General features: G+C 45.4%; 1 long non-coding RNA gene across 1 annotated transcript; it reads right to left on the bottom strand.

Moving 5' to 3' along the window:
- Positions 1 to 6,794: 6,794 nt before the first annotated feature.
- LOC119316502 lies at positions 6,795 to 10,827 on the bottom strand. The gene is made up of 5 exons (XR_005153041.1): positions 10,181 to 10,827; positions 9,362 to 9,530; positions 8,193 to 8,340; positions 7,902 to 7,967; positions 6,795 to 7,113 (listed from the first exon to the last, which is right to left on the bottom strand). It is a non-coding gene; the product is annotated as an uncharacterized LOC119316502 (long non-coding RNA).
- Between the last annotated feature and the right edge of the window lie 561 nt (positions 10,828 to 11,388).

Here is an 11,388-nt window from a genome sequence, read left to right as displayed (position 1 = left end):
ATTTAGATCTGGTTGGTAACGGGATATTTCAGACAACATGTCCGGAGAGGAAGTTCGCAACACAAACCGACGATACGATGTTGCGAGATTCTCGGGATTTGAACTACGATAGTAAACTCCAAAAGATGAGCGGGTTCTGCTACACACATGTGAACACGTTGTCCAAGACAAGAATGGCCACATAGTAGTCTTATAATAAAACACTATCAAGTTCAGGTGGGGAACCATCATCGAGGATATTAAAGTCCTTGCATAAGGCATGCTCTTAAGAAGGGACTTCTTCTCCTTGAACAATTCAATCAGTGGCTTGGTGTGTTAGGAATACATATAGAATGAAGGTTGCAAGTCTCCAGACCACAGAATACTTCGCACGTATGCATGACTGACTTGGAATGATTCTAGAGGAAGCGAAACAAACTTTCCCAAATTCATGGCAGCAACTTGCTTCAAAAGCACCTGAACTAGAGGAAGTCACTTCTTATACCAAACATATGCTTCATGAGCTAGCATGAAGAAATGCTTTCAAAGTTTCCATCACTAGCTTAATGTTTAACATGAATCATGGATAAGATGAAAATATTGTCGATGGGCTCAACAATAGGTCATCCAGATTTCCGTGAAGATGGAATTCCATAATTATGTGAACAAGGTGATAGCATTGGTCAAACCCAAAAGATATAACGGTGTATGCTTGAGGAAACAACCACGAGTAAGACAACATTATGAACATCGTTGGTTCTCATTTGACTTGACGATAGCCCACACTCAAATCAAGGTTTGGACAAGAAGATAGATTCAACAACCGATCCCGAGGAACAATCGATGAAAATATCATCTTTATTCAACACACACACAAGGATATCCCTTTGGAATGAACTGAGTCGGACAAGCTTTCATCTTCCAATTCTCCAAGTTGTTGTTCAGCTTAACCAACTAGCTCGGGGTATCCAACACAGATTCTTGGAGAAGGGATGGTTTTACAAGAAACCAGCTTGATCACGAGCTCAACATAATAGTCAGGGGGCAACCTGGTGATACTTCCGAGGAAATATTCAGAAAATCACGAACCACCAATATGTTTCTAAGCTTGGGAACAATCTTGCTTTTCAGAGCAAGACGATGTGAACAAGAGAGCGAGCGACTGACACAATCCTAACTCATTGATCGAAAAGTGCATCAGAAATAAGGACTAGGTAGCACGACAAACCTTAGGGTGATGATTCGATAATCAACACGCTAAGGATGAGAATATTGTCCATTCACTACCAAGCAACACAGTTGCTAGGGGTATTGATTTCACACATCACGATTCACTTGTCGGCATTCCGGTTGCAACAACACGGGACTAAGGAATGAACGATGATGGCGAGAGTATCACTGCATCAAGAATTCATAAGAGAAGGTGCAATTCTCATGATGTTCCTGACATAAAGTGGGTAATACTTCAGGGTAGAACAGAATCAAAAGCTTGATTGCATTTGATCTGCGGAATACAACTGCTTTGACCCAATCCTAGAAATGGATGAGGTATTGGAGTTTGTTTCTCCTAGTCATTCCGGAATAGAATGGCTTGACGGACCACAAAAATAATAGGCATCGATGAACACGATCGCACACATACTCTTGACTATCAATTGATAGATGAAGGTCGGAATACAACTAAAGAGGGACAACTTAAAAGAACATATAACTTTCTAAGTTGTGTATGCATAGATTAGTATGTCGAACAAGTTCAACATATTTCCTCCGGATAACCCATGCAAAAAGGTAGGACTAGCAGATTCACAATGCAGAATGGAGAACTCATCAAGAGCACTCTGGTTGTGATCTTTTGGTTGAAAGAACTTCTGCCATAAGCGGTTCGTAGTATTTGGAAGAAGGAACTACTACGGACCTCGAGGACTAATGCAAAGGTTACTAATATCCTAAGGAACTAGCAAACACTATCGACATGAGGTAAGTAAGGTGAATCTCGGGTTCAAGAACCCAGGAATAGAATACCTTAACCCAGGAATAGAATACCTACTACTACATGGCATCATGGGATGCTTTCGAGAATAATGGCCAGAATCAAACACTAGGATACAAAACATGGCTAGATCACTAGGTGACTCCCTAAAACACCTAGGGCCATAAAAATAGCTCCAACATATATGTGGAGGCAATAGAGTACCTCAACTCATCAATTAGTGTGGTTGAACTGGCCCAAATGGACATCGGGAACGGGAAGAAGGGATTTGCAAATGCATCAAACTATTTAGAGACCTGGGATGACTCGGACAGCATAACGGCTGTAAATGCTCAAAATTATTTGAGACATCCTGCAAAAATGGTGGCATAACCACTCAACAACACAATATCAAGGTTCTGAGATCAACTGTCAACATACGGAAGAAGTAGGAACGGAACTGAGGCTTGAAACTATCAATTCTATAAGTTTGTGGATTAGTAGCACGTCATCCTGATAGATAGATGAGAAGGCCTAATTCTTAATCCCCATAGAAAAGAAGAGGTTGACTCAGATCAGAAAGGCATAGGGTAAAGGAGTAAAAAGAGCCTTACGTTCCATTCCACAATCAATTCCCTTACATAACTAAAGCATTTCTAGACTCGACTTCGACCAGTTTGGCTTGGTAACCCTACATGCAGCCAGGCTCTGATACCAACGCTGTCAGGACCCCGATTCCAAGTCACATTGATCTAGCCGGTAACACCTCATATCACTTTGCGGCCTCACACACGGTATTCCCACGGGTGTCGCCTTACCATGGCCCGGGACCGTTTGCGCCTTTTGGCTCACATATATGATAGTGTCGCTAGCATCCATATGACAGAGAACCCGGGCCGATATGGCTACTCATGAACCAAAAGCGGCACTAACCTATGGGGACAGGCATACATGAATCAATCGAGCATGTCAGTTAGCAGCGTGTGAATTCGGGCTGTAGCACTGCGCTAACAGGACTCCGGGAACCCGGGCTGTAGTAGGCTAGGCAGAACTCCGGATGTCACCGCGTGACATTTCCCCAAAGGGACAGACACAGGAACGAAGTGAAAGACATGCCGGCCAGTCAAGTGTCCTGAGCAGTAGTGCTAGGCTAACAGGACTCCGGTGAACCGGGCTGTAGCGGACTACTATCGCTCATGGAAGCACTAGACTACATTTCCCGATAAGAGAGACTGCTAAGGATAAACAACTAGATTGTCGGATCCCACACATACCAAGCATTTCAATCATACACACAATATGCTCGATATGTGTAAATACAACATGGCATCACAACATAACTCTACAACTCAAGTATTTATTCACTAGGCTCCGAGGAGCGAGATATTACAAACATGGGTCTCATGACCCAACAATCATATCATACAAATCAAAGCACATGCGGAAGCTTAACATGCTGAGTACAGACATCTACAAATGAAAAAAAGGCTAAGAAGCCTGACTATCTACCAGATCTTGACGAGGGCACAAGATCATAGCTGAGGTATCAAGCTAAACATCAAAGTCCACGCGGAACTACTAGCGAGGCTGAAGTCTCTCTGCAAAACATAAATTAAGAAAACGTGAGTACAAAAGTACTCAGCAAGACTTACATCAAAACTAGCTACATATGCATCGGTATCAACAAGGGGGGTGGTGGAGTTTAACTGCAGCAAGCCAGCTTTGACTCAGTGGCTATCCTGAACTATGACTGCAAGCAACTCTTTTGAGGTGGCGCACACGAGTCCACATATTCACCATTTAATACACCACTATGGATCCGCTCCCGTCTCCCTACGAGAAGGCCATCCATAGCACTCACGCTTATCTTGCGAGTTTTAGAGTATCCACTTTCACTTGTCTATGAACTATGCAAGGGGTCCAAGTTTCCATATCCGAGGAATCCGGCTATTCGAATAGATAATGAAAACCCTGCAGGGTTGTACTTCTTCACACACGCTCCAACCACTTACCGTTGTTTACACGACATGTACTCGGCAACCTTCAAGCGGAAGCGCAATGAGGGTGTCGGCCACGGCTCTACCTAAACACTCAAGTGTCTAGTCTAGGTTTATCGCCTATCTAGGTTCCATCCATAGGGAGTCCGGCCAAGGTTTCCACATACGGCCCCGAACGATGTGAACAGGGTTCCCGAGACACCAAACGGGCGCCTGGTACACCGTGCCATAGTGTATCTACCGCATCATAGCCCACCCCTAGGGTCAGTGCTACGCACGATCACCAACAGATAACCTACAAACACCAGAAACTAGTTGCAACTCCTGGACAGAGTACTAGGGTGATTACGAAGTCGAGAGGGTCAATTAAGGATCCCAATTAGTGGTAGTAGCTGTTCATGGATCACAGACACATAACTCAGTTCCTAAGGACGACTGCAATGAGACAACCCACCATGTACTCCTACATGGCCTCTCACCGCTACCTTTACCAAATCGTGTTCACACACTTAGCTCTCCACAGTAAGACATGTTCACCACGTTCCAATTCATTCCCGATGAATCAGACCTGACTCAACTCTAAGCAGTAACAGGCATGACAAAGAAGCATGAATGAGTAGGCACATCAGGGCTCAAACAACTCCTACTCATACTAGTGGGTTTCATCTATTTACTGTGGCAATGACAGGTCATGCAGAGGAAAGGGGTTCAACTACCGCAGCATGTAACAGTTGAATCGCTGTTGTCCTAATGCAGTAAAAGAGAGCAAGAGCGAGAGGGTGGGATTGTATCGGAATGAACATGGGGGGTTTTGCTTGCCTGGCACTTCTGAAGATATTATAGCTCTTCATCGGTGTCATCAATCTCATTGTCCGAACGTCGTCTACTGAGAGGGGACAATTACCGGCAACCAAGAGGGAACACAATCAATTCAATGCAACAGACATGATGTATGATCATGGCATGTTAAGGTACTGAATTCACCTAATGCAACAGTTAGTCATATTAATTGAAGTGGAATTCAAACATATAGCAAATTCCAACTCCAAAACTACATACCATATACTCCATAAACATGAATTGTCCTAGTTGGTGATCTTAACTTTCTCAAACATGCATGAACGTGGCATAAACAGATTCTTCATATTTTTCTGATAATTTTTCATATATAAATTATCTCATTTGGAGTTACGGTTGCATTTCTATGATTTTTTGAAGTTTTGGGTATTTTCTGAAAATAATAAATCATTTAAGATTTATTTAAATTCCAGAAAGGAATTATTGCGCCAGCCTGACCTCACAGTGATGCCAGCAGGTCAATGGCTCGGTCCAGGTCAAACCTGACGTGTGGGGTCCACACATTAGTGACACAGTTAACTAACAAGGTTAATTAAAATTAAACTAAACCTAATCTAGTTTAGTTAAGGCCTGGGCCCACATGTCAGAGGCTAATTAAACTAACTAAATAAATTAACACTAACCTGGGTTAACTAGCAGCGCTGGCCCCACGCGTCAGTGACCCAGGGTGGTCAAACCCTGGTCAGACGGGGTCAAACCCTGGTCAGACGGGGTCAAACCCCCGGGTCAACTCGCCGGAGTTGACCCGCGGCTCGTCGCCGGCGAAGGCCGAGACGGCGGAGGGGCTCGGGATTCCTCCTTCAGCAACCAAATGGCCGGCGGAGGGCATCTACGTGGAGCTGGGACTCGCCCGCATCCACTTGTGCAAACGGCAGGGGCTGAGGTGGCCCGAGCTCGCCGGAGTCGAGCTCGTAGCGGCGACCGGCGTTCGGGTGTTGAGCGAGATGGGGCTACAGAGCACGGGGGAATGGCGTTGTGGGTGGTTACGGGCTCATGAGAACGTGCTGAGCACGGTGGTGTGCTCAGCTTCGAGCTACAACGGCTCTAGCCACGGCGGCGACGAGGCACGGCGGCGGCGAGCTTCGGCCATAGTGGTCAGTGGGGCTAAGGGAGGAGAACGACGGCAGGGAGAGAGGGGAAAAGCGGCGGAGCTCACAGGGATGTTGTAGAGGGGGTCAGCGAGCTCGGGGAGGTCCTGGCAGCGCCGAATCGACTGGAGACGGGCTCGGGTGCCCGAGGTTGAAGACGAAGGCGAAGACGACGTTCGGCGGTGTTTGGCATCGCGTGAGTTGACAGAGAGGCATAGGCGTCGGTGGCGGAGCTCTTGGGTATGTCGGAGAGGCGAGGGGGAGGCGGTGGCCGTGGTGGTGCACGTCAGCGGCGACGAGCTCCGCTCGGTCGCGAGAAAGAGAGAGAGAGAGCAGAGGGGGGAGTGAGGTCCAGGGAGAGGAGGGGAAGCGAGAGGGAGCGCTGGGTGTCTCCGTGGCACGTCTGGAGGGCCGGGGTTGTGTGGCTGAAGCAGGAGGTGGCAAGGCGTCGTCGGCGCGCTCGCCACCACTACAAGAATCTTGTTAATCCATGACGGATTCAATCTGTCACAGAACAGTGGAATACCGTCATGGAGGGAGACCTGTGACGGATTTAGAATCCATCATGTATATCGCGTCATAATTTGATAACTGCACCATCATGACGGCTCCTGACCGTCGCCGATTAGTACACAAGCCCGCCCCGGGCCCGGGCCTCTGTGAAGGACTAATCCGTCAAGGATTGACATGATGTGGCAGCAACATGATTCTGACATGGCATCTGCTTGGCACCAGCATGGGTCTGAGGTGGCATCTACCTGGCGCCAACATGGCACCAGTGTTGCCTCTAGCCCAATAATGTTTTGGCCCACTTATTTCTGTCTAGCCCGGCCCAATATCCTATTTTTGCTGGCCCAATAAGGCCCAACATGAAAATTTGGGCTTATGATTCACCCAATTCAAAAACAATCCATTCCATCCATCAGCCCAACTAGCACAACAAACTTACACAACTCAATTATCTTGATGTCCCAGGCACATAATTTCGCCCAGTTCACAAATTCCCAGTTGTTTCATCCATTATCCTTTCTAACAAAATATTCTGTCCATTACAACAAGGATCCTAGAAGACATCACTAAAGCCACACAAGAAACATTTACAAACATATATATAGAGATACAAATTCATCCAGGAGTACAACAAGCATGTATTGGCCTTTTGTGAAGAGTGAGGTGAGCCTCTCCACAAGTTCTTCCCACACATCTGCAAGAATCAATCTTCCTGCAAACAACAATTAACAAAAAAAATCAATTAATTTGTTGAGGAAGGGAAAAAAAGAACAAGTGCACAGAATTCTTGTCTTCTTGGATGGTGCCAAACTGCCAAAGGAAACAATGTCAAAATTGCATAGTTGTATGTTATTTTGGGTCTCTATTTCATATGACCTGGAGTAAGTCTCTGAATATGTTGCCATCACATGGTAATGCGTACTCAGCTTAATCAAGCAATATACCATTCGATTCCCTTTTCATGAGCTGGTATATAAATAATCAAACTTGGGTTCAAGGCATTGGATTCTGTTATGTTTGTTTGTCCAACTATGAGGTAGGAGTATTAAGTATTAGCATAGGAAAACTATAAATTATGCTATTCTAGTGCAGGAGGCGCATCTTGCCATGCACCCACAGACGAGCAGCTAAGCTACCAACTTACTCAAGCTCAATCAGCCTGCTGGAGTGCCTGAGCCAAGTGTGGAAGCTTGACATGTGTCCGCGCACAAGCTGTCTGTCGCTAGGCTTAGGGAGCTATGTATGTGGATGTGATGTATTTCTGTCTTTGTTTTTGTCAGCAAGGCGCACAATTTTGGACACTCCAAGCAACTCAGTGTCTTTTTAAACTAAAGACACAACCTGATAGGAGAAAACACTATTTGGATGCTCTATGAACCCTACACTGTAGGAATACTTAATAAACAATCCAAGAAAATACAATGAACCAAACCACCATGGCTGGAAAGAGCAGGGAAAAAAGAAGGGTGCAGAGAGTTAAAAGGTAGCGAAAAAACAAACCTCAACTGAAGGATTCCATGTCAGGCAAGTCTGGAAGCACCAGCGCAGCCAATCACCATGTTCTTCCTGTAGGAGACCAAGCACAAAGCATACAAATAAATTTTCAGACAAAGCAGAGAGATGCTAAGGCATTAACCAAAATACTGAAACAAACTCATCTAAATAATTGAACCTAGGCAGGGTGATTTCTCAATAGCCAAAGGACCAATCTGACAAATAAATATTGATTGAGAGAAATTGTATGCGGCGAGGCAAGCCTCCGCTGACAACAGCAATATTATGATCACATACTTCCTTGCCAAATCGCACAAGTGAGCACCATCGCGTGTGCCGCTGCCAACAATCTCCGTACCTAAAGCCCCTTAGTACCACCTCACAACTCATTCTTTAAGTTTTATGGGAAAAGTTGCCCTCCAGCAAATTCTGTGTAATTCAATACCTACAAACACAATTAAGCACATGAGAAAATAAGAATACCTGGCATCCAGAAGTCAGAATATATGGTACATATGTGAATCGCATGAAGCATCAAGGGAACTGGATTAGAAAGGAAAACATCAAAGAGGAAAACACACCTCATAAATCAGATGCAAGCTTCACATCATGTCCTAAATTAGGAAAGAGGTCTCATGCTACTACACGCTTGCATCATATCCTAGATATGCATATAGTTTACTGTCGTGGAAACGATCAGTACGGATAAATTTCCTAAAAGTTTCTTAGCATTAGATTAGATGTGATATCAGGTTTAGTTAGATTTCAATCATATGCACAAGAAAATTGAACATCCAAAGTTGTGTGTCATCCAGTAAGTAGTGCACACTAATAAAAATTGAACATCAAACTGAACCAGTAAGTAGTGCACACTAATAAAAATTGAACATCAAGTTTCAGTCAAAGTTGTACAATTGCAAGTGTCAGCGAGATTTACATGAAGCTAATTATCTCTTACAAAAAATAATTTTGGCTGTAGAATCAGTGGCGTTGCATGGATGGATGCACACTACTTGATGTGTTAACCATCTAGTGATGAAGATGCCTGCATATATGGTCATACATGTATCTAAAATAAATGAACCCCTTTTACAGGAACATTCTGTGCTTGGTTACTAACTGAACGTGCAACTTCATTACTTCACTACCACTCATTTCTGAAACTGCGCATGTGTCTCCTTAAAATATTTTGTGCTTTGTTTTCTTCTACGTTCCCGAAAGTGCAGAGGTTGTGCTGGTGCTTGAACCATACAGAGATGCCCCAGTTACAATTGTATCAAGCAATTTGCTTGAACCAAGTACTGCATACTAATGAAAATCGAACATCCAAACATGATGCTTTGGTTTCAGTCAAGGTTCAACAAATCAACACATACAAACTGAACCAAGACCTGATTTATTTCATATATAGCTGCACAATTGCAAGTATCATCCAGATTCAGAGTAGGGGGAGAGGGGAAGCTCACCACGCTAGGAGAGCAGGAGGACGCAGCCGTCGGTCCACGCGCTGGAGGATAGGATGCTTTGCTGCTCCGCCTTCTACGACCAAGAGAGCTCGTCGAGGACGGCCGCGTCGAGGAGGACGACATCTAGCACACTGTCGGATGCGTGGAGAATGGGGTTCAGGGGCATTGCCTGCGCGTTAACAAACTTTAAGACAACCTCAAAAAACATCAAATGCGTCGAGCATGGCACATACCCCAACGACATGGGCTCATGTCTAATGTATGAACTATTCTTCAATTATTTGTAAAGAATATATATTCTCTAATTAGTTTATCATTACATAGTGTTTTACAATTGCCATGCTCACTAATGGAAAATTACATCTTAAAAGTTAATTGTACAAGCAAGTCGGCTTAGGTTTCTGTACGAACAACACCATGGCCATGGTCTGTGAGCTACAATTATCCTATGATATTAAATACTTCTGTTATAGTAAAAACATATAATCTTGATGTACTACATAGTGAATCTTAGGATTAATCCTTTTTATTAATTGATCATTTCTATTTTGTTAATATTTATGGATTACACATGGACAAAAACATGACAAGGATTTATTTGTTTGCAGATTGAGGACACGACCATGACATACAGACTTGAATTCTCTAACATGACATATCTTCAAGGTCCAGAGTACCAAGAAACATAACCTATCTAGTGCACACGTACCCAGAAATAAGTAAACCAATAACCACTGACATCACCAACGAACTTTGACAGAATACAAATGAAGCGCCAACCAATCAACTAACCCTGCCGTAGGTAAGATTAGAGCTTACAGTGCAAGAGCCCACCCACGGAGATGATGACGAGGGGCAGCACATAAACGAAGGGCAGGAGGGCCCTGGCAAAGCAGAGGAGGCAGCGCCCATCACGGCAGGCAGAAGCTGGTGGCCAGCTCCATGGCAGCGGCGGCGCCCCTGTACACTGCATCTATCAGTGCCATGTGTACCTCACCATAGCTCGCCGCCGACTGAAGATGGACCCGTGGCCGCCGCACAGGACATTAGAGACTTCTCGTCGGCGTCGATCTGGTTTAGATGGCTAGCACATCATGGGGATCATCGCGGCACGTGCGCTGCTCGACTGCGAACCAGGAAGGCGGACTGATCTGCGCCGGGAGGTTGTGGACGGCGTCCACCATCGTCCAACTGCAGCAGTCGGACCCGCCGCCACCACTGTCGCCGCATCTCGAGGGCGTGATCTGGAATCAGTGTGGGGGCTACGGGCTGGTGGCTGCGGCGGTGGGAAAGATGGGGAGGGGCGCGCATATAGAGGGGAGAAGAGAGGGCATCGATTGGTCGGCACAGGTAAGGCCTGTTCTGCGGCGGAGCCGGCGTGGAGCGGGCGGAGGAAGATTGGTGGAGTGGTGGCGGCTGAGGGGACGGGAGGAGAGAATGGGGAATTAGGGTTAGGTGTGTGTGGACTGCGGAGCTAAATGGGTTGGCTCGAAATTTTGCCAGCCTGGCGCGTTGGCCACTTGAAATTTTGCATCTCCGCGCCCTCTCTCAAACTTCAGGCGCACCTTTTCTTTTCAATTTCTATATATCGTCGAATGGCTCACTGACAAATGGGCTAGATAAGTGGGCACAACCTGACACATTAGTAGAAGCCATCCATGATGGTTCGGATATCATATAAAGAAATAAAAAAGGAAGTGTAGGATCTAGAAGTAGATGTGTCTAGAGGGGGGGTGATTAGACACTTAGTGCTAAAGTTGCAATTTTTAGGCCTTTTTGGTTTGAGTGGAGTTTTAGGCACAATTTCAACATACACAATACATATCAAGCAAGCATGCAAAGAGTATATGAGCAGCGGAATGTAAAGCATGCAACTTGCAAGAATGTAAGGGGAAGGGTTTGGAGAATTCAAACGCAATTGGAGACACAGATGTTTTTCCCGTGGTTCGGATAGGTGGTGCTATCCTACATCCACGTTGATGGAGACTTGAACCCACAAAGGGTAACGGTTGCGCGAGTCCACGGAG

Source organism: Triticum dicoccoides, chromosome 6A (assembly GCF_002162155.2).
Source record: "Triticum dicoccoides isolate Atlit2015 ecotype Zavitan chromosome 6A, WEW_v2.0, whole genome shotgun sequence".
Classification (NCBI taxonomy): Eukaryota; Viridiplantae; Streptophyta; class Magnoliopsida; order Poales; family Poaceae; genus Triticum; species Triticum dicoccoides.
This window is presented reverse-complemented; position numbering and strand designations above follow the sequence as displayed.